Source organism: Canis lupus, chromosome 9 (genome assembly GCF_048164855.1).
Source record: "Canis lupus baileyi chromosome 9, mCanLup2.hap1, whole genome shotgun sequence".
In the NCBI taxonomy this organism is placed as follows: domain Eukaryota; kingdom Metazoa; phylum Chordata; class Mammalia; order Carnivora; family Canidae; genus Canis; species Canis lupus.
The window spans coordinates 10202583-10224007 of NC_132846.1; the positions used below are offsets into that span (position 1 = coordinate 10202583).

Consider the following 21425-nt stretch of genomic DNA (forward strand, 5'->3'; position numbering starts at 1 on the left):
GGTTTTTGAAAGTTTAGTAAATATTATTTTATTTAATAGATACAAGATCCTCAAATTAGTTTCCTTTTAAGTTTTGGTAGTTTGTATCTTTTAAGGAATTGGTCCATTTTTTGGTATCAATATAGAGGCATAGAGTTGTTAATAATAGTCTTTTATTTTTCTATTAACAACCATTTTTTGTATCAATATAGAGGCATAGAGTTGTTAATAATATTCTTTGATTTTTCTGTTAACATCCTTGGGACCAGTAGTGATGATCCTTCTTTCTTCCTGATACCATGAATTTATTTCCTATTTCTATTTGGTTAACTTGTCTATAAAATTGTCAATTTTATTGATCATTTCAAAAAATCAGCATTCAGTTTGATTTTTTTCTATTGATTACCTGTCCTCAATTTCATTGATTTCTGCTCTGATTTTTTTTTAATTTCTTTTCTCTGACTTGATTTAGGCTTAAATTGGTCTTCTTTCTCTCGTTTTCCAAGGTGGAAACTTAGATGATTAATTATAGGTTTTTTCAAAATTAATGTATTTAATGCTATAAACTTCCCTCTCAGTACTGTTTTCACTGAATCCCATAAATTATGATTGGTTGTATTTTCATTTTAATTTAGTTCAAATTATTTTAAAATATCTCTTGAGAAATCTTCTTTGACCCATTTATTATTTCAAAGTGTGACCTCCAAGTATTTGAGACTTTTTCTAACTATGTGTTATTGATTTCTAGTTTAATTCCACTGTGATCTGACAACATGTCATGAATGACTTTTTAAAAACTCGTTAAGGTATGTTTTATGTCCGAGCATATGTCCTATCATTATGAATGTTCCAGATAACCTTGAGAAGAATATGTATTCTGTTGGTTTTGGATAGATAGAGTATTCTATAAATGTTAATTAGCTAAGGTTGATTCATAATGCTATTCAGTTCAAACTATATCCTTACTGATGTTCTGCCTGCTTGATCTATCAGTTATAGACAGAAGGGTGTTGACATCTCGAACTATAGAAGTGGATTTGTTTATTTCTCCTTGAGATTCCGTGAGGTTTTTCTATCACGTTTTGATGTTTTTTGCTGTGGGAAGTGTGTGTGTGTGTGTGCATATGTGTGTGTTAGTTGTTATGTCTGCTTAGAGAATTGGCCCTTTATCATTATGTAATGCCTAACTTAATCCCTAATAATTTTCTAAAGTCAGCTATATCTGAAATTAGTATAGTTAACCTTGCTTTCTTTTGATTCGTAGTAACATAATACACATTGCTCCATCTCTTTACTTTTAGGCTGAGTCTTTATACACAAAGTGGATCTTTTAGATATCATATGGTTTTGTCTTCTATTTAAATGAAATAATCTCTGTCTTTTAATTTGTATATTTAGGCCATTCATATTTAAAATGTATTTTAAGGGGATCCCTGGGTGACTCAGTGGTTTAGGGTCAGCCTTTGGCCCAGGGCGTGATCCTGGAGTTGGGGTATCAAGTCCCACATCAGGCTCACTACATGGAGCTTGCTTCTCCCTCTGCCTGTCTCTGGCTCTTTCCCTCTCTCTGTGTCTCTCATGAATAAATAAATTAAATCTTTAATAAAAAATAAATAAATACAAATAAAATGTATTTTGATATAGTTGGATTAATAGCTACCGTATTTCTGTTTTATTTTCATTACATTTGTTCTTTGTTCCTTTTCCTCCCGCTTTTTTTGCACTCTTTGGTTTTAATTTAACACTTTATATGAATCCGTTGCTTTTCCTCTCTCAGCATATCAAAAAAATCTTAAAAATCTTTTAGTAGTTCCTTTAGAGTTTGCCATATACACTTTTAATTAATCCATGTCCATCTCAAAATTACACCACTTCACATGTAGCGCAGTAAGTACCTTTGTAACAGTATTCCTGACTTATTTCTGTCCCTTAGGATATTGGAGTTATCCATGGACTATAATCATACAGTACATTGTTACTATTATGACTAAAAACAGTTATCTTTAGATTAATTAAAAATAAGATATTTAAATTTTACCAAAATGCCTTCATCTATTCCTTCTTCAATGTCCTTCCTTTCTTTACATAGATCTGAATTTCTGGACAATAATTATTTTCTCTTTCCCCAAACAATTAAAAAAAATTCCTTTAAGGGGCCTATTAGTGCTGAATTCCATCAATTACTGTTTGACTGAGAAAGTCTATATTTCTCCTAATCTTCTGAAAAATAATTTTGTTGGATATAAGATTATTGACTGCGTTTTTTTTTCTTTCCACGTTAAATATTTTACTTTAGTACCTTCTTGCTATCATAGTTTTAGAAGGTATATGTGCTGCAATTTATTTTCTTCTATAAATAAGGGGTTCTTCAAATTCTGGTCATTTTTTTAACACTTTCTCTTAGTCAGAAAACTGTAGGTTTTCTACAGTTTGAATGTGATATGCCTAGATTTTTTTGCTATTTATCCTGCTTGTATTTTCTGGGCTTCCTAGATCCATATTTTAATGTCTGTTATTAACATTGGAAAATGCTGTTTTTACTTCACATATTTCTTCTGCACCCTTTCCTTCTCCTTTTGGTATCCCAATTGCATGTACATTATACTTTTTGTAATTGTACCCCCCCTTACTGGATGCTCTGTTTATTTTTTTAATTCTTTTTTTCCCTTTGCACTTCTTTTTTGAAAGTGTATAGTGATCTGTCTTCAAATTCAATTATTGTTTTTTCAGCCATACCAAGTTTATTGATGAGCCCTCCTAAGGCATCCTTCATTTTCATTATAGGGATTTTGGATTTTTAACATTTTCTTCTGAGTCTTTCCTAAAATTTCCATCCTTCTCCTTACTTTACCCATTCATTCCTGTATTCTGTCTACTTTTTCCATTAGCACCTTGAACATATTAATCATGGTTATTTTCAATTCCTTGTGTCATAATTCCAACACCTGTGTCATATCTGAGTCTGGTCTGATGCTTGCTTTATCTTCACATTGTGTTTTTCCCTTGACTTTTAGCATGCTTTGTAATTTCTTGTTGAAAGCCAGACAAGATGTACTAGGTAATAGAAACTGAGGTAAACAGGCCTTTAGTTAAGTTAGGGTTTATGTTAATATGGCTAGGAGTAAGGCTATTTTTAATGTTTGCTGTAACTGTGACAGAGACTTCAAATGCCTTTAATGTCTTTGTTTTTGCCTCCTTCATTGTCTTTAGCTTCTTTAAAAACTCTTCCTCAGATAATCTGTCTTTCAGCAACTTAAGCTATAATACTGTTATTATACTGGATCCCTTTTGATATGATAGAAGGGAGTCAGGAAGAGGAAGCATTGTACAATATTATGATCGAATTTCTGTTTTTTAGTGGGCCTGTGCAGCTGGGATGTAACTTTCGCAAGTTATCGTTCTCCCCCTCCCCCCACCCTTAGGTGTTATTGGAAAGCCACAGGAGGCTGGAGTAGAGAGAATACCCTTCCCTTACATGGCTAACATTCTGGTGAAATCTTTCCTGTGACAAGTATGTATCCCTTTCTTATGACAACATTTTTGAGTATTTCACAATGGCTGATCTACCTCCCTTCTGTTGAAAGCCAGGAGGGGATCTTTCTTGGCTTTTCAAGGGAGAACCCAAATAAGTGTGAGGGGGCCTTTTAAGACGATAGCCCCCAGAAACTTCTCACTCTCAAGCTAGTCCACACTCAGTCTCTAGCAACTCATCAAAATTATCATTTATGTATCTCCAACAATATGACTCTAATAGTTTCTTCTTAAGGAAAGGAGATGGAGACTGTGACTCCACATTTGTCTGTCTTTCTGAATTTCAGCATGCCAGTTTGTTCTGCAACCACAGTCCTCTGATAGGCCCAAGAAAAGTCATTGATTTTGTTTGCTCAACATTTTTTTGGTTGTAAAAATGGGAGTGACAACTTCCCAGCTTTTACATGTCAGAACCAAAATCAGAAGTTTGATTTCTTTTTATATTTAAATCACTACTGCTAGACTATTTTGTCTGCACAAAGTCTCAATACTTCTGAAATTAACTAGCCAAGTCTGTGGCCTTATAAACACAGACATCCATGGATGGGTTTGCTTCTCCCAAGGCAACAGAAGAAATCCATGTGCCAGAGGAAATTTTAGCCCTGGAGTCATTCTCAAGACTCTGGAAACCCCCACACTTGAAAATATAAAATTGATATCATCATCCTCCAAGTTTTTATTTCACTGCTTTTAAAAGTAGTGAAATATATGCCACAATATGTCTCATTCTAAAGGTTGAAAAATTTATGCTATGACTATAATGACATCATCCTGCCTCCCACAGAAGGCTTTTGCTTGGAGAGTTCAGCAAAAGAACAAAATTAACAGGAAACGTCACTTTCACACACAGATGGAAAAATGTTAACATCTCCTGAATTCTATGACAGTCTCCTTGATGGGAACATACATGTCACCAAAACGTACCAACAATGTGCAAACACATCTTATGAGCAGGTGCTAAACTGAGGTCACTGCTGGAAGATGGGAGCTTTGGCAGTACTGAGAACAAAAGATTCTTCCTAGGTGTAGTTTGAAGCTAAGAAATAAGAATCATGTGTAAGGAATGTTCCAGGCAGGATAAAACTTCCGAATGCTTGAGTGACAATGTACTGAGGAGGCCTCCTATTACTTCTATTCAAACTTCATTTCATAGATCATGAAGAAATCCCACTCCTTACTTAAAGATTTTGTGAAAGTTAAAATTCTCTGCTAGATTAAATAATGTTGTGATTGTTTCAAAATGAAGAAGAAATATGTGACTCTTCCCCTCCTTGAGGACTGACTTCAGTAACATTAAATTATGAAAACAGTACAGAAATATCTTGCAGATTATTTTGCTCAAAGCTCCCATATGTATTCCCTACATAGTCTAACCTCTAAGATTTATTCCATGTTGCCTGTATACTGAGATAAAAAAAGAACAGTCAAAAGCAGATATGATCAGTTCTATGCCTATGGAGAATATTAACATGTTTTCTATGTGTAAGATAAAAAACACATTTCTTTTCTTTGCCCTTTTAATTATAAGAAAGTTTTCTATTTAAATGTCCACACAGCCATAGAGAAAGGCTTTTAAAAAAAATTGGAAATATCAGACAAATGGGATCCACATAATGTTATAGTTAGAAGGTGGCAACATTCTTGGACAAGTATAGAGGGGTATCAAACATTAATGGTTTATAAACCGAGTTATTGCTCAAAGAACTGAATGTGAAATAAAAATATTACTGTATTACCATGATCTAATCCCTCTTTCATCCTCGTTGCATCACACACACACCATACACACACACACACACACACACACCCCACATATGCACACACCACATACACACAAATTTATACTTACTCTGGTACTCTGATCCATTAATTCTTTCCTCTCTCTTGCTCATTTAGCATGTTGCTTCCTCCTGTCTCCTTCCTTCGGGCTAGAAAAATATTTTCCTCAATTCCACTTTCTTTTCCAGCTATGGCGCTATTTTATTCCTACTGTAACTCTTTTGTTATCCCCTTAACATTTGAAACTGTGGAAAATTTGTTCCTATCAGACAATCAAGTACACTTAAAATACAGAGAATGGTAAACAAAGTTCTTTCCTTTTTCCCTTCAGCAGGATCTCCAGCTCCTCCAAGGAGAATCAGGAGAAAGACCTCTGAGAAAAGCTTCCTTCTTATTTATCACACTTCTTCAATGCCCCCTACCCCAGGATCCTTTACCTTCTTTTCTTAAATTTCATCCCAAACTGTCAATCTGTTCCATCTGGTTTTCTCTATATAGAAGTGAGTGTGTGTGTTTGTGGCGGTGAATGGAGTTTCAAGTCCTCTGAGTATGAAGGTAGGGAATAAAGGTCCATAGTCATCTTTCTAGCAGTATTCAGTAACTCTTCTCAAACTGTTTCATTAAGATCATCAGAAAGATTTTTTGTCTTTTTAGTTTTCTTCTTTCTCATACAGGAGGAATGTTGTTGGTTTTTATCTTACTTTACATATACTCTTTGAGTTATCATGCCTCTTCTGCTTTGTCTCTGTGTAGATGATATTCAAACTGGTACTGAGGAGATAATGTCTAATTTCGCTCTTGTAGGGCAAATGGAAATTTATTAGTCTGATGATGGGATCAAAATAAGTGTGGAAAAGTGGTACTGCATACACAAAAATACAGAGAGCTCAATTAGGATGATAAGTTCAGGAGAACTGTGACAGTGCACATGAGTATGAACTGTGCACTGGTGTTGTGCAATGGTGTTGTGCAATGCTATATCTTTGATGGAATACTAGGAATAAGGAGCCATGGAAGATGAGACCACAGCAATATAAAAGTCATTCATGATAATGAAGTTTGAACTTTATTTATGTCAGTATATCCTAAAGTATGTTTTCAGAACACCAACAGTTTTTGACAAAAAATTGATATTGATAGGTGAATTTAAAATAGTCCATAATCACATGAATCCAGGCCAAGATACTGATCACATTTAAACAGGTTTCTCTACTAGAAGGGGCTCTTTATAGCCAATATACCCTGTGATTCTTTTAAGAATATAATATGTTGTATTTGTCACAGAACCCTTTGACATTTTCTAGAATATCTATTGGGAATTTGCTTAAACAATGGGGTCATAGAAGTATTTAACTTATATTTTTAAAGATGACTCAGATAACAGTACAGAAAATGGCTTGAAGATATAAATAGGATAAATATTGCCACATGTAGTCACATAAGAAAGGAAACAAGAGGATAAATGAAGCAAGATGAGTAATAAGTAGTTGATCTCACTATAATTGGTAAGCAAATGATGCTCCGGGCTAAGTAATGACATAGGCAATGATAATGGAGAGGAGTAAGAGATTTTTTTCAAAAGCTTCTTAGGACGTAGACTTAATCTCCTTGTTGGCTTTTTTTCCTTTTAGGGTGCATACTCAACAGGTTTTAGTAGACAGTAGATACAGGAAGGTGACAGAGGCAGAGACCCTCATTTCTGATATAGGAGCTGTTTGAAGGACTACAAAATGTTAAAGACATTCAATCCAGAATGTGGTAGTGACAGTAGGGGTAGGGAAGTTGCAAAGAAGGTGCCACATTTACAGCATAACAAACGTGAAAAGTCAGTGGAGGAAAATCTTCTCTATAATTTTGCATGTAACTATGTAGCTTTTAAAAAGAACATTTTTTTCCAAATCATGTGACTAAGTAAGGTGAATACTTATGTGATTTACTCTCTCAGGGATTACCTCTAATTTATTTCAATAATATTTATTCTTATATAAACTTGATTGATATACTTAATTGCCACTGAAGTTTAGGCAGATCTCAGATCTGGTACTATAATGAAACTCACCATTCCTCCCTGTGTTGGTCTCTTCAAATAATCCCATTTCTGACAAACAAACCAACAAATAAATTATTCTCCAAAAAGAGAGTATGAAAACCATGGTTTTCTCTATTTCTCCCCTTATACTTCAGTCCTACTATTTCACTTTTTTAATATCTCTCATATCCAGAAGACTCCAAAACAATCCTGAAAGACATAAAAGTAGAAGTAAATGAATGAAAAGACATACTGTTATTTGAAGGGAAGACCTAACAACATAAATATGTCAACACAGTAAAATATCATTAGAGTTTTATTTCCCTTAGAGCTAAATAAAGTTCAGCTGGAGAAACAAAACAAAACAAAAGTAACAGTAACCCTAAAATAAAATAAAAAATAACACTGAAAAAGAGAAGAATGAAAATAACCTATCCCTTAAGATACTGGCACATATTATAAAGCTTCTGCAGCTAAAACAGTATGGAAACTATACATGGAAAAACGAGTGACATAACACAAAAAAGAAAATATTTATAGTGACTTTAAAATACAATTTGACTGTATATCCTTAGTTGAATATATTCTGACATCCAAAAGAATAAAGCTTTAAAAAAAACAACATACATTATGAGGATTTATATTATAGGGAGCAGTGCTGTATTGCTACTATAGGACTATTGTCTTTATAGTGAAGGAAAAGCAAATGAGGTTTTATACAATCATGGAAAACCAGGAGTGCTGGCATGAGAGAAATAGGAAACAAATATAAGATCGATAAGGCTAGGTAATAGTCATGTACACCTGAATTTGAATTAGAACTCACAATAAGGGGATCCCTGGGTGGCTCAGCAGTTTAGCGCCTGCCTTTGGCTTAGGGCATGGTCCTGGAGTCCTGGGATGGAGTCCCACATCAGGCTCCCTGCATGGAGCTTGCTTCTCCCTCTGCCTGTGTCTCTCCCTCTCTCACTCACTCTCTCTCTCTCTTATGAATAAATAAATAAAATCTTAAAAAAAAGAACTCATAATAAGTATGAATAGTACAAACTCATAAATTCTATCCTTAAAAAATACCTTTCTTATCCTTGTCCTCTGAAATATGTACAATGGCTGACTCTGTAAAACTGAGCACTCCTAACACCCATTTGTGGTCTTTAAATACCATTTCACAACACAAGTAATAAAGTCTTCTTAGAGGGATGCCTGTGTGGCTCAGCAGTTGAGCCTCTGCCTTTGGCTGAGGGCGTGATCGCAGAGTCCCGGGATCGAGTTCCATGTCTGGCTCCTGGCATGGAGCCTGTTTTCCTCCCTCTGCCTGTGTCTCTGTCTCTTTGTCGCTCATGAATAAGTAAATAAAATCTTTATTAAAAAAAAGTATTCTTACAGAATGGGAGATTCTGGGTAGGAAATTTAAAAGATGATCCTGGGACATCTTGTGATATAAAGGAGTTAGAAAACTCTCAAAGTCCAACAGGGTTGTATCAAAAAGATGCAGAAGTCAATTTAAAGAGATTCTCAATCAGATAAAGATAGGATAATCTGAACATTAATAAGGATAAATGCAATAGATTGAAAAGCATCAAATATACTTCAACATGAGTTTATAATAATTCTTTTATAATAAAGAAAAAAACCCACAGGTAATAGTTCCTATAACACACACACACACCAAGAAACAAGCAAATATCATGTGCCCCCTGATAGTACACAGCACAACCTATAAACAATTCTTGCCATAAAAAAAAATGAAATCTGATCAAGCTTTTAAATTTAACTACCATTTTGTGGGGAATATAGAAGACAAAAGAACGTTATTAATAGTACCATGAATATGAAAACAACAAATATTGTGTCATTTCAATAAATTTCAAGTCAAAAAAGAAATGGAAGATGAAATTAAAGATTAAAAATATTTAAGAACCATCATTAAATAATTACAATAAATGGACCTCTTTGGATTTTCATTCAAATAAATGAATTTAAAAACTTATACAAAAATTAGAAAAACTTTACCACTGAGTACATATTTGAAGAAATTGTTATTTTTTTAGGTATGATCATAGTATTATGGCTATGTTCACTAATGAGTCCTTATCTTTTAGAAATTCATATTCAAATATATATAAATTAGAGGTATTGATGATTGTTTTAAAATAATCTAGAGGTAAAGAGACAGGTAAGAATAGTGGTAAAATAAGACAGGTCTTGAATTAATCATTTTTGAAGCTGGGTGGTTCATTATATTATTCCATCTCTTTTTTATTTTCTAGTTTTTCATAATAAAAGGTAAGGAAAAAATCTCATATTATTTCCTTCTCCTTTCTCACATAAGGTTCTCTTTTCCCCCCTAAAATATTGCCATAGTAACTGGTCTTATCAACATGAATTTTCATCTCTAGGATGAAATCAGAACATGCTCATTAGATTCATCCTCTAAAAACTCTAAAAAACAACTTTCTGCAAGTAGCTACTTTGCTCAAAATTTGTGATTCTCTACTTTCTTTGAAATAAGGGATCATAAGTCTATTCCAAATGAACCATCATTAGTTTGATATCAAAAACACCTTACAATCTATTTCCATCCAAGTCTCTGAACACTTCCTTTACTTCTCTTTATAAACTTGATGTTTTAGTCAAAGCATTTGTCCACTTGTCTGCTTGTCCTTAAAACAGATGTGGGAACTCCACCTCCACCTTGTTGTCTGAGTAGTTGCCCTTCCTCTATATTTGTCTTAATTTGTTCCTTTCTTGAAGGCCTATTCAAGTCTCACCTCCTCCGTGTAGCTTTTCCTAAAGACTTTTCAACTATAGTCAAGTCTCTCTTATTTGAACTCCACAGCAATTATTTTCCTATAACTCATTTTATCACGTGCTACTCTATATGGCTAGTGTGATTTAATGCATATACTCTACCCTCTAGGATTTCAGAGAATGTGTCAGATTTCTCTGTACTCAAGCCCACACTGTGGAGCCTTAGACAGAGTAATTGCTCAATAAATGTTCATGTTGTGGCTGTCATTGTTGTCATTATTACTGATTGTGGTGGTGGTAAGGATGATGAGCATAAAGGAAGTTCATATGATGATAATTTGCCAGGATCCCAAAATGTCTTCGCTGAGATGACCTTGGACCAGAGATTAATGGCTGAGTTGGGGAGTATTAAGTCATAATACCAAATACCCAACTTCTGTATGGTCCTAGAAATCTATTCCATATGTCCCAATAACTTAATGCTGCCAATTAAGATGGTTTAAACATACACACAAACAAAAACTAAACCCTATTTCCAGAATTTGTCATTGACTTTTTACTCCTTGAAGCATTATAAATGTCTTGATATGGGATTAGAGGTTTACAATCTGGCCTAAAATCCAGAATCAAAGTTCACTCCCATTATTTCCCTATACGTACTCTGCTTTAGCTAAAATAGTCTAATTTTAAATATCTTTGGAACCATTTCTCTTCTCCATATTTCCATTAAACTTCATTACTTCAGAGCTTCATGATTTCTTGGATTGTTTCAATTCCTTTTCTAATCCACCACCTGGCTTCCAGTCATGTTCCCTTCCAGTTCATTCCCCACTCACCCTCCATTGATGCCCAAGAAGGATTTATCTTGCTCAAAATTCTTCTATGACTATATTAGCTATAAAGGCTAAATGCCTTAACATAGTATACTAGACCCTTTATGATACTTACTTTCATCACTTCAAATGTCTGCTATATGCTAGGAGCTGACTACAGAGTGGCACATACTCTATAGTCCCTCCCCATGAGTTTATTGTCTAGTGAGAGAAAAGGGGAAGAAATCAACACAGAGAAATATGTGATGAAGACCAAGGAGAGCTATGATAGAAATGCGTAAACAATGCTATAAGAAAGAAATTTAGGGAGATCTCATTTAGATTGACCAGAAAAGATCTTCCTGATGAAGTAACATTTAAGCTGTTTCCTTCATGTGGAAAAAAAGCCACTAAGAGTTTGAGAAATCTCTGAGGCTAGAAAGAGCAGTGAAGTTATAATATATACCATCTGTTTATGTTTACTACCTACTTGATGCAATATTACTTTATAGAAAAATCATAGTAGGTAAGGTTTTTATATAAATTATGATAACCCTTTGTATTATACACTGTAAATATTTTTCTATTCTTCCATGGGTCTTTTATCTTTATAAATAATTTTTCCATCAGAAATTTAAAATTTAAGCAGTCTTCCATAGGTCTATGGCTTTGTGTTTCCTGATTTCCTTTAATACAAAATTGTCATAAATATTCACATGTATTACCTTTTCTACTTTTATAGTTATCCTTTTAAAATGTAACACCTTAACTCATCTGATTTTATTTTTCAAAGATATGAGAGGGGAACTCCCTGTTGTTTTCTAAGTGGTTAGCCATTTATTGAATAATAATGACTAGCATTCACAGTGGTTTACTATGCACCAGAGATTTTGCCAAATGCTTTGCATTTATTATCTCTGTTAATTCTTACAACTCAACAAGGTAGTGTTATGCTCCAAACTTTCAGATAAAGAAGGTGAAGAACAGGTAAGCAATTTGTTCGAGGTAATACAGCTGTTAAAAAGAAGAGCCAAAATTAGAACCAAGAGGTATGACCCAAGAATCTATTCCCTTCATAATCACTTTACACTGACTTCCAAAATCCTTGTCTTGCTCATATATTTGAAAGGTCTCCTTTTTCATATAACAAATTTCCGTTATATATGTAATTAAATATGCTTCTACTTGGGCTGTTTCTGGGCATTATATATATATATATATATATATATATATATATATATATATACACATGTAGCTTATGTGTGTGGTAATTTTAAGGTGAAGAAAAGATTAGTGATTTGTTCTTTTTGTTCTATGTTTCTATGCTTCTATTAATTGATTCATTTGGCCAAATTATTCTTGCAGGCCAAAATGTGTACACTACCTGTATGCTAAAAATTATCTTTCTTCAGCTTATCTGCTATTTCTTTCTCATATTTTCTCACCTTTTTTTTATGCCCAAGTTGATTATAGAATTTGATCTAACAATATTAAACCTCATATAAAGTGGTCATGTTTTTTAATAAATTTGGTAGTAAGAACATTCATATAATTATAAGAGATAAATTTCTAATTGCTATCCACTATTCTGTTGTATTATAGTTCCATGATTTTGAAGACATCGAAAAATCAGAAAAACATTCCCTTAGTATTACACTCTGCTATTAAAACACAAGTATTATATATTATTTGCTGTCACAGTGTGTTACATATAAAGCTCAGCTGTAATTTGGAAGAACATAATATATGTTGATGCATCATGATCTCTTGAGATATTCTTTAAGAGGAGCTTCACTTCAATGTTTCTCCATAGGGCTATTGAATTTCCATGGACTCCATTTTTCCTTCCTTAGCAGAGCTGTTGTATTAATCAGAATTTCCACCTGCTCTATTATAGCCTCCTTCAAATGACTTCTCTCAACTTAATATACTTATATTAGATGAAGCTTTCAGTGAATTATTGGGACACTGCTCTGCTCTGTTCATTGCAAACTAACATAGAATTGGCCACTTAAGGAAGCTGCATTAACTCTTTCAGACCACCAGGGTGCCATTTAGGGCCCTCATGTAACATTTTCCTTAAACTAGGTCATCATGATGTCATTTAATCATTTTAGAGCACTGAAATAGATATTTATGAGATGGCCTCTCTTAGTCTGAAAGAATTAGTGTAGGTCTCTATAGCTTATGACCTACTCTAAAGCCAAATGACATGAACTTCGTATGCCAGTGATTTCCCAGTCCTGGCTACAGTTCTCAGAGAGAATATAAAACATTTAACAATGGAAAAGGAATCAGTTAAAAATCTACTACCTAGTTCAGCAAAAATTATTCACTGAAAAATTATTCTTGTTCTCTCTTCATTCTATTCGTGTTTCCGATGCACAACCCTAGCCTGGTTCAGGGCCTATTAGCTGGTTGTCTATTCTTACCAGATGATATTTACCTGAGCAAAATTGTCACAAATTGTAGAATCACAAAGCTGGAAGTTACTTATAGGAACTAACTGGTTAAAAAAATGGAATTTTCCAGGTAGAGTCGTTGTTAAACTATCTTAGATGAATAAGAAATTATCCTTCAAATTTTCTTTCATTGATAAGATATTATTTTATATTGAGATAAAATCCTTTCTTGTATCTTATTGAACATGTTCAGATTTAGAGAAAATATCACCTCGCTATTCTCTGTAGAGATTTCTCTACTAAGCAAAAATCTTTTGACCTAATCTTGCAAGATCTGTGAAATTGTCAGAATATAATATTTTTATAGCCCTTAGCACAACCTACAGGAGATGTGTGGGAAACTGTTTATATTGTCACTTTTTGTGACACCTTAATGAGGTGAATGTTCTAGAAACTGGAAAAAAAATACATGAAAGAAAATGTTCCACTGCGTTAGAATAAAATTAGCCTTTAAAAAAATTCTCCAAATTTTCATTTCCATATCTATTATCTGCCTATTTTTAACTGATTCAAATTCCCAGATATGCATTTATTTATCAATTCTGTGCAGAACTTTTATATAATGCAAGGAATGAGATTATACCTTGTGATGTCATGTTGCTGCATTTAACAGATACCTCAAATTGAAGTCATTCTCACGTCTCTGTTCAGAATTCCCATGAATCCAAAGCAAGCTAATGGAACTGGAAGAAAAACAATATTTTAGATTAGGGAAAGCAAAGTTTTCAAATTTTTATGGGGAAAGTAAAACTCAGGTTTAATTTGATTTATTTTCATAATTTTCTAGAACATTTTCTTATTAGACTTCTATATATAAAAACAGTACTTACTGTTACATTCCCCATCTTCATCTGCAAGTAGGAGAGTGTCCTTTAGGCTTAAAGCTCCATTCAAAATGCCATGCTAACTATAAAAACGGGTTTGTTTGCACTTATATACTTAGCTCCTTATTCAGGCCATTGTGTGTTTTACACATCGCATAACCGAGATCTATATTCTGAGTGCTCAAGGCAGTCTTATGTGGGTTTGTCTCTGAGCCAGATTTATCTTCGTATTTCCCATTATAGCCTGAAAGAACCGTATTAAGGAAGCCTTTCTTTTCAGTTCCCACTTGTGATTGCTAACATATCAAATTTATTCCTTCGTAATCCAGATCATTTTCCAGCAGCTTTGAGGCCTGCATGTAGTAGTTTGTTAGAGAGCTCATAGTAACCCTACACTGACAGACCAAAAAGCCCTTCGACTGTCACTTTATGTCATTAACAATTTTCTAAAGCCATTACAGATGGGATGGACTGATTAGAACTGAGGAGGGAGGATCTTTTTCCCAGCCAGAAATATCCCTTGAGACCTTCACGCCGTGTGAAGTTTCTAGTGATTAATGGAAGGAAAAGAAGGCCGCCTGTCCCACAGTTGCCACTTTATTTGGGAAAGAGCTTATTTATATTTGGTGGGCTCTCTGGATAACTAAACATTAACTGGCTAACTTAAAATACAGATAGAGCAATAGATTACAAATGATATAATACATGTTAGTTTGAGGTCCTGAGGTTGGGTTTTCTCTCCTTGTTTGAGTATCGCGATTATAATTTAATGTAAGCGTTGCTCCAAGATGAAAGTGTTTATCTTCTCCTGGCCTTTTCCCTCTTCTTCTGCTGTTTTATTTCTGTAAATGAAGGCTACAGCTGGAATATTGTTTTACTGCAAATCTCACACCAGCACTGTCAGTTGTGATGTGACACCAGAGATTCTTATCTGTAGGTTGGGCTGGAATTATTAAACATTCTCACATTGTGCAAAGTGTTGGGGATGAACAGCAGTGCAGTGAGGTGCATCCAACACTTCTGTCTTCCCCACCTGATCCTTGAAATATGACTCCTTTAAAGGGCTAATGTTCACTTTCTATAGCTTTATATAGAGAAGTGACAGTACTCAAGGAGTAACATGAACTGAAAATTATAGCAACTTCTCATCCCTCTGTCTTAATGCATGCTTTCAAAAGCAATTTTAATGGTAGACCTCATTTCAAAAGAAAACATTTGGCCATTTGTGATTAGGAACAATGAGATTTTTATGAAGAAAAATTGCTTGTAGCCCAAATATTGGAAAATATTTACATTTACTTTTTCACTTCTTTTTTCAAATAATCTGCCTATGACTATGATACCAAAGCAAAACATTTTATCAAATCAAAGTGAGAACTGAGCCTCATGCCTTTCTTTCACAGAAATTATTATTAAAACTGTGAAAACACATGTGCTCTTACATTATTGCAGGTACACACCATAATTATATATTATTTGTCATCTTGCTAATGCTTAACAAGATGTGGAATTTTCATCTTCAACCAGTCCATAAATGTTAATCACTGTGACACTTCTGGAAGACTGGGAAGAAATAGTACCTATAATGTAAAGATAAGGAGACAGAAGAAGCAAGATTAAGTGATCTGTCCAGGAGCTCTTATTTGGCTTTGACACTCAAGGGTTCCAGTTCTGAGGGAACATTAAATCCATTTCTCAGAGTCTTGACTTCAAATACACATTAAGGCTCCTGGGTCACTAAGATGCTCACTTCAAAGTTATATTTATACTCTGTAGGGAGAGAGTTTCAAAAGTTGTGTAGGACAAATCAAAACTGTGGGATAATATTTAGGCAATGCATATTTTCCTAGAAAGCACAAAATATGCTTCTTGTTTACTTAGTTTGACTGAAATGAGGATATATACCTAAAGTGCTATATGAAATAGGACTCTTTGGGTATAATTCTGAGATAGCAACTGGAGTAATTCAGTTACAAGTGATCAAATGGTTCCAGAAAGTATAGAGGATGTCCAGTTACATCTGACTATCAGATAGACAATGAATACATTTTTAGTGTGTTTATCCCAAATATCGCAATATCATTATTTATATGTTATTCAAATCTAACTGGACATCCTGTATTTTTATTTGCTAAATTTGGCAACCTTAATTGAAATCCAATTAAACAAGCTTAGGCACATATGGGAATCTTGGATTCAGAAAACCTAAGAAAGGTTTAAACAAATAAAGGCTAAAAAGGTCAAAGATGCAGCAAATCTACAGATCAGCGAGAAGCAGCATCACAAACATCTTCACTATTCTCCCCTCACTGTGCTTCATTTGTTGGCTTCATAGTCTTTTATTTATTTATTTATTTATTTATTTATTTATTTATTTATAAGATTTATTTAATTATTTATTTATGATAAACATGGAGAGAGAGAGAGAGAGAGAGAGAGACACACAGGAGGAGGGAGAAACAGGCTCCATGCTGGGAGCCCGATGCGGGACTCGATCCCGGGATCCCAGGATCGCACCCTGGGCCAAAGGCAGGCGCCAAACCGCTGAGCCACCCAGGGATCCCCGGCTTCATAGTCTTTTACTGCAGACTTGCGTTAGTGGGAAAAATGCTTGAATTTTATATTTGAAAAATTTGCCAGTGGTGAGAAAAGGGTCAAATGCTCTTCTTACTTCCAGATCCAGAAATACTAAGGAAGGGCTGTGATTGCTCTAGACCTAGCCACGTGCCAATCTTTGTGATAGCCGCTTATGGTCATTGCATAGGATTTATAGAAAAAATAGCATCTTCCACAAAAAACTATATAAGTAGTTTAAGACTGAGAAGCAAAAAAAAGGAACAGAAAGAGCTCTAAAGAGAACACACTGCTCCCAGATGAAATGGGTTTTTTTTGTTTTGTTTTGTTTTGTTTTTTGTTTTTGGCAGGCAAATAGTAGGCCACAAACACAAATATGCGTTTCAATACAAATAAGTTCAAACAAAACAGGGATTTTATTGAAAGGATGCAGTACTATCTTAAAGAAAACATAGGGGGCAAGATATCCAGGCATTATAGAAGACCTGGACAATCAACGCGAAGGCCATTAGGATACACGGTCTGTACTTCCTGTTTGTTTTTTCTTCTCTTTCTAGTTTAATTACTTAATCTCTACTGCCTGTTTATGTCTGGTCCAGGTAGTTACAGATAAATATCAGTGCATATATGGTGCATAACTACTGGAGGTACATCTCATAGACAGCATGGCTGGGAACAGGGGGATACTTAAGAAAATTTAAGGACTGGGATAAAATTTTCCAAGAAAAGTTACCTATTACATTCTGATATTTTGAAATAAAATCAGCATTACTATTTATTTATTCTTAGTTCTAGACTCCAAGAGAAAATATATATTTTCATTTTCTATTATTTCCTTTTCCAAATTAACCACACCCTTGGGATAACCATTCTTTAGGAAACCATGTAACTTAGTCATATTGATCAACAGTATTACAATGATCCATTGATCACTGAATAATACAGTCTGGGTGGTCACATTCTATGAATTCTATAAGCAGGGGTTCCATACACTTACCAAGGAAATAACAATGTCTTTTACGCTAATTGCCTAAAGTTTTGACCCTAAAGAGAACATTCTAACTAAGATGCATTTGTCATGTATACTTATAGAATATGATGAATTTGTGGCATGAACAGCTTGTCTCTTTGACTTAATACTGACAAACATTCAATTTGAAATTTGAAGAGGTAATGGTGGTAGTTACAGGGAAATGAAAAGCTTCAAAGCTTCACATTTTCTTGGCATGACCTCTACAACAGCATCTGTTCTTGTCTTTTTTTTTTTTTTAATTCTTCAGTAATACTAGGAAGTTGCTGGACCAGATGAACTTCCTATGACCTATTTAATAGACCCAAACAATTAGCGCAAATGGTTATTCAGTCACTCCTATGAGTAGATTTATGCTAGACAAGTATAATATCATGACCTTTTTATTTATTTTATATAACTTTCCATATACACTTCTCCTGACAATGCCTGGCACATAATCAGTGAGAGGCAATGATGGTCTGATGATGGTCTGATGATGGTCTGAAGCAAGGCTTTGCAGAGGATACAGAGATGTGCTATTATTTTCCATTGTTCCCAGTTCCAGTTACTATACAGTATTCACCTCTGGACTCAGAACGGCTAACCTTGCAGACTCTATGTTCCCTAATTGTTAGGAACAACCAATATAAATAATAAGTGAATCTTCAGAGTGAGTGGATATGATCATCTAAGGATGAAGAAGGAATAAGAATAGCAAGTGGAATTCTGAGGTATACCTGTGTATAATGAGTGTATGGAGGAAGAGGAACCCCACAAAGGAGACTAAGATTCAGACTTTTAGGTGGTGAAAACACTAAGAGAAAATGGGACCCAGGGAGAGTCACAGAACTGACAAGAAGTATCGATAAGGGATGGATGAACAGCATCAAATGGAACAAAGGGAATACTGGAAAGCATCTATTGAATTTGTCAGGTCAGGTCAAGTCAACAATGTCATTACTGAGAGCAGTTTCAGTGGAGTGATAAGGAAAGAACTCAGAACACACCAAATTAAAAAGAATAGAAAGTAGAAAGGTTTAGAAAATGCTATCAACTACTCTTTTAAAAAGGTTGTATGTGGCCAAACTAAGTATAAACACTCATTTTGCATATTCTAATATGACCTAGTAATTCCATAAGCCTAAGAATACTTTAATTAAAATATTCACCAATGACCTTAAACTCTATATATGTTCCTAGGAACTCAAAAAGGGAATTGCTATTCCTCAGCTTTTCTTTTTCTTTTGTAACAATAACACTTCTTAGTCATTTCCAAAGCACGTACCTGGAAAGTCAATCCAACAAAAGAAAGAAAAGAATAATTATGTATCTGAATTTTCTCCCTTTCAACAAGTCATTTATTGACATTTAAAACATTTCCCCAATCCCGAAGTAGAAGACATACTGTGTCAGTAGTTTGTGCTTAGTTAATATGGATTATAGAAAAATAATTTGTCAACAGCTGGTTCTGTCATTGCTTTCTTACTAAGAATGTTGCTATAGATTACCAAAATGAAAGGAAATTATAAACAGAAGTTTATATTATTCTATCTTTGTTTTGGAAACTTTCCCATTCCCCTCCTAGTCTGTTTTATACTTTTCTAAGTACTTATTCTTTCTCTATACCCATCTTCCTGGAGGTCGTATCTAAAGTGCTCGCAAAGAAAGATTTGATAAACTTATTGACACCAACAAACGATGGCAAAAGCAGTCAAATGTGTTACTTCTCCCAAGATGGTTGTATATGCAAGAACTAAAGTCCAGTAATGAATTTCAATTTTAAGAATTTTAGTTGTATAAGAGGATGTGAAGCATCACAGCTATGCATGGTCCTATCAAAATATCACAAATAGGACTTACTCTACCTAAATATAAGGCAAATATTAAATTGTGTTTTCAGCTAAAAGAACATGTACCTTCAAAAAAAGGATTTATGTGATGTAATGTTAAGTTCATTTTTTGTTGATATTTTAGAAATATTTCCAATGAGATGATCACTAGTCTTTCATTTAGACATGTGACTACGCAGTTGAAGATTTCAAAGGAGTTTGTGTAGCAGGTTGACTTTTGACACTATCATAGTTCCATGGCTGTTGTCCTTATGAACATGTGAGAGCATTTCAAAGAAAGTGGTAGAAACTTCTGAATTAAAAGTTCTTCAATGTGGATCAGACTATTACCTAACAACATTTTCAAGGCTTCTGCTTCCTTTAGGTGAATGGCAGTCCTTGACTGACAGTCACAAGATAGCTCAAGAACATGATTACAACAAAACAACTTGCCTCAGTCAGATACAGACTTTGAGTAATAGTGCTCTCTTGGCTTAATAAAGCTAAGCACCATTTATAATCAGTACTTCACTTTGCTTTTTTCTATCATATAGCATATTGGTTGTTCTGTTGTTATAGTAACATCTGCATAGGTGTTCATTTGTACTCTCCCACTGTGTAGGTACTCCAATTCTTAAGCTCATAGCTACACAATAGCTATACAAAATGTAGTGTGAATTTTTATAAGCCAGTAGTCATCATCCTTAGTTAATGTATCAAACCTTTCTACTACTTAATGTAATTTTATTTCAACTCATATTTGTATATATTGAAAAAGTCTTCTGCATTTCATTTTAAGTGTTGAAAACTATCACCAAAAGTGATCACTTCAGCAGCACAATATACTAAAATTGGAATGATACAGAGAAGATTAGCATGGTCCCAGTGCAAGGATAACACACAAATTCATAAAGCACTCTATATTTTTAAAAAATGATCACTGAAAAATATGAGCCATATAAGCTAAAAACAACTAGCCTCAGTCTTGAAAGATCATAAAAAAGATTTATGAAATGTATAGACATTAGGAAAATATTTTCAAATAATGACAGATTTGATTACAACTTGATAATGATATCATATGTAACAAACATTTTTATTGATGAAAAGTTTGTCATTCTATTATTCTGTTAGTAAACCATCTTGACTGAACATCACTGAGATCTTTAGAAGTATAGAATAAGATTTAGATTTGTCTTTTGAATTTTTTCAAATGTCATTCCCCTTTAAAATTATTCTCATGCTACAGTTGACTGTAACATACAGAAGTATAGTAAGTTGGACACAATGAAAAGATTTTTACTGTTGATTTAAGGAATGATGAAATACATTTGAAAAAATAATTATTTCATGAAGCATTACTTATAGACTCTAAGTAATGTAAGCCTGTTAAGTTTTCCTCCTTTTTCACTTCCTTACTTTTTTTTTTATTCTTTCTATCCCTATTTTTCTCTCTTGGGAAGACATATTGTCAAAACATCAAAGTAAGGTCTCCTAAGATTGCTTGTACTTCTGAAAGCTCATCTTCTCTGCTATATCTTTGGCTTCCTTGTGTTTTTTTGTGTCATCAGGACTGAAGAGATATGTGATGGTAGAAATCTAGTTCAAAAGCCAAAGAATGATTAAATAAATTGGGTGGCATAGATATTTGAGAAGACAGGTAAGCACTTGATATTACACAGGCTTTTTCATGACAGGAAAACCTTACTTTGTCAACTTCACAATTAAACAACAAGATAACTCTTATGCACTTCAAAACACATTCCTAACTTAAGAATCACAGTGGAAAGACATTGCTTTTTCTCCAGGGCTACAGGAAGATTGTGCAGGGGGATCTGAATGG

The 21425-nt window shown here is 34.0% G+C and overlaps 1 long non-coding RNA gene and 1 other non-coding gene across 10 annotated transcripts in view; one reads left to right on the plus strand and one right to left on the minus strand.

The window, feature by feature from the left end:
• LOC140639762 (uncharacterized) overlaps window positions 1-21425 on the minus strand; it is a 309354-nt gene that overhangs the window by 187717 nt on the left and 100212 nt on the right. For 8 of the 9 annotated variants that reach the window (XR_012036384.1, XR_012036388.1, XR_012036390.1 and 5 more), the window contains 2 exons: window positions 13927-14026; window positions 7349-7528 (listed from right to left, as the gene is read on the minus strand). This is a non-coding gene — a long non-coding RNA (uncharacterized lncRNA). Of the gene's footprint in view, window positions 1-5357; window positions 5439-7348; window positions 7529-13926; window positions 14027-21425 lie in introns of those variants that run through there. The other variant, XR_012036391.1, reaches the window with a different exon arrangement.
• Window positions 20403-20510, plus strand: LOC140640686 (U6 spliceosomal RNA). The gene has a single exon (XR_012037330.1). It is a non-coding gene; the product is annotated as a U6 spliceosomal RNA (small nuclear RNA).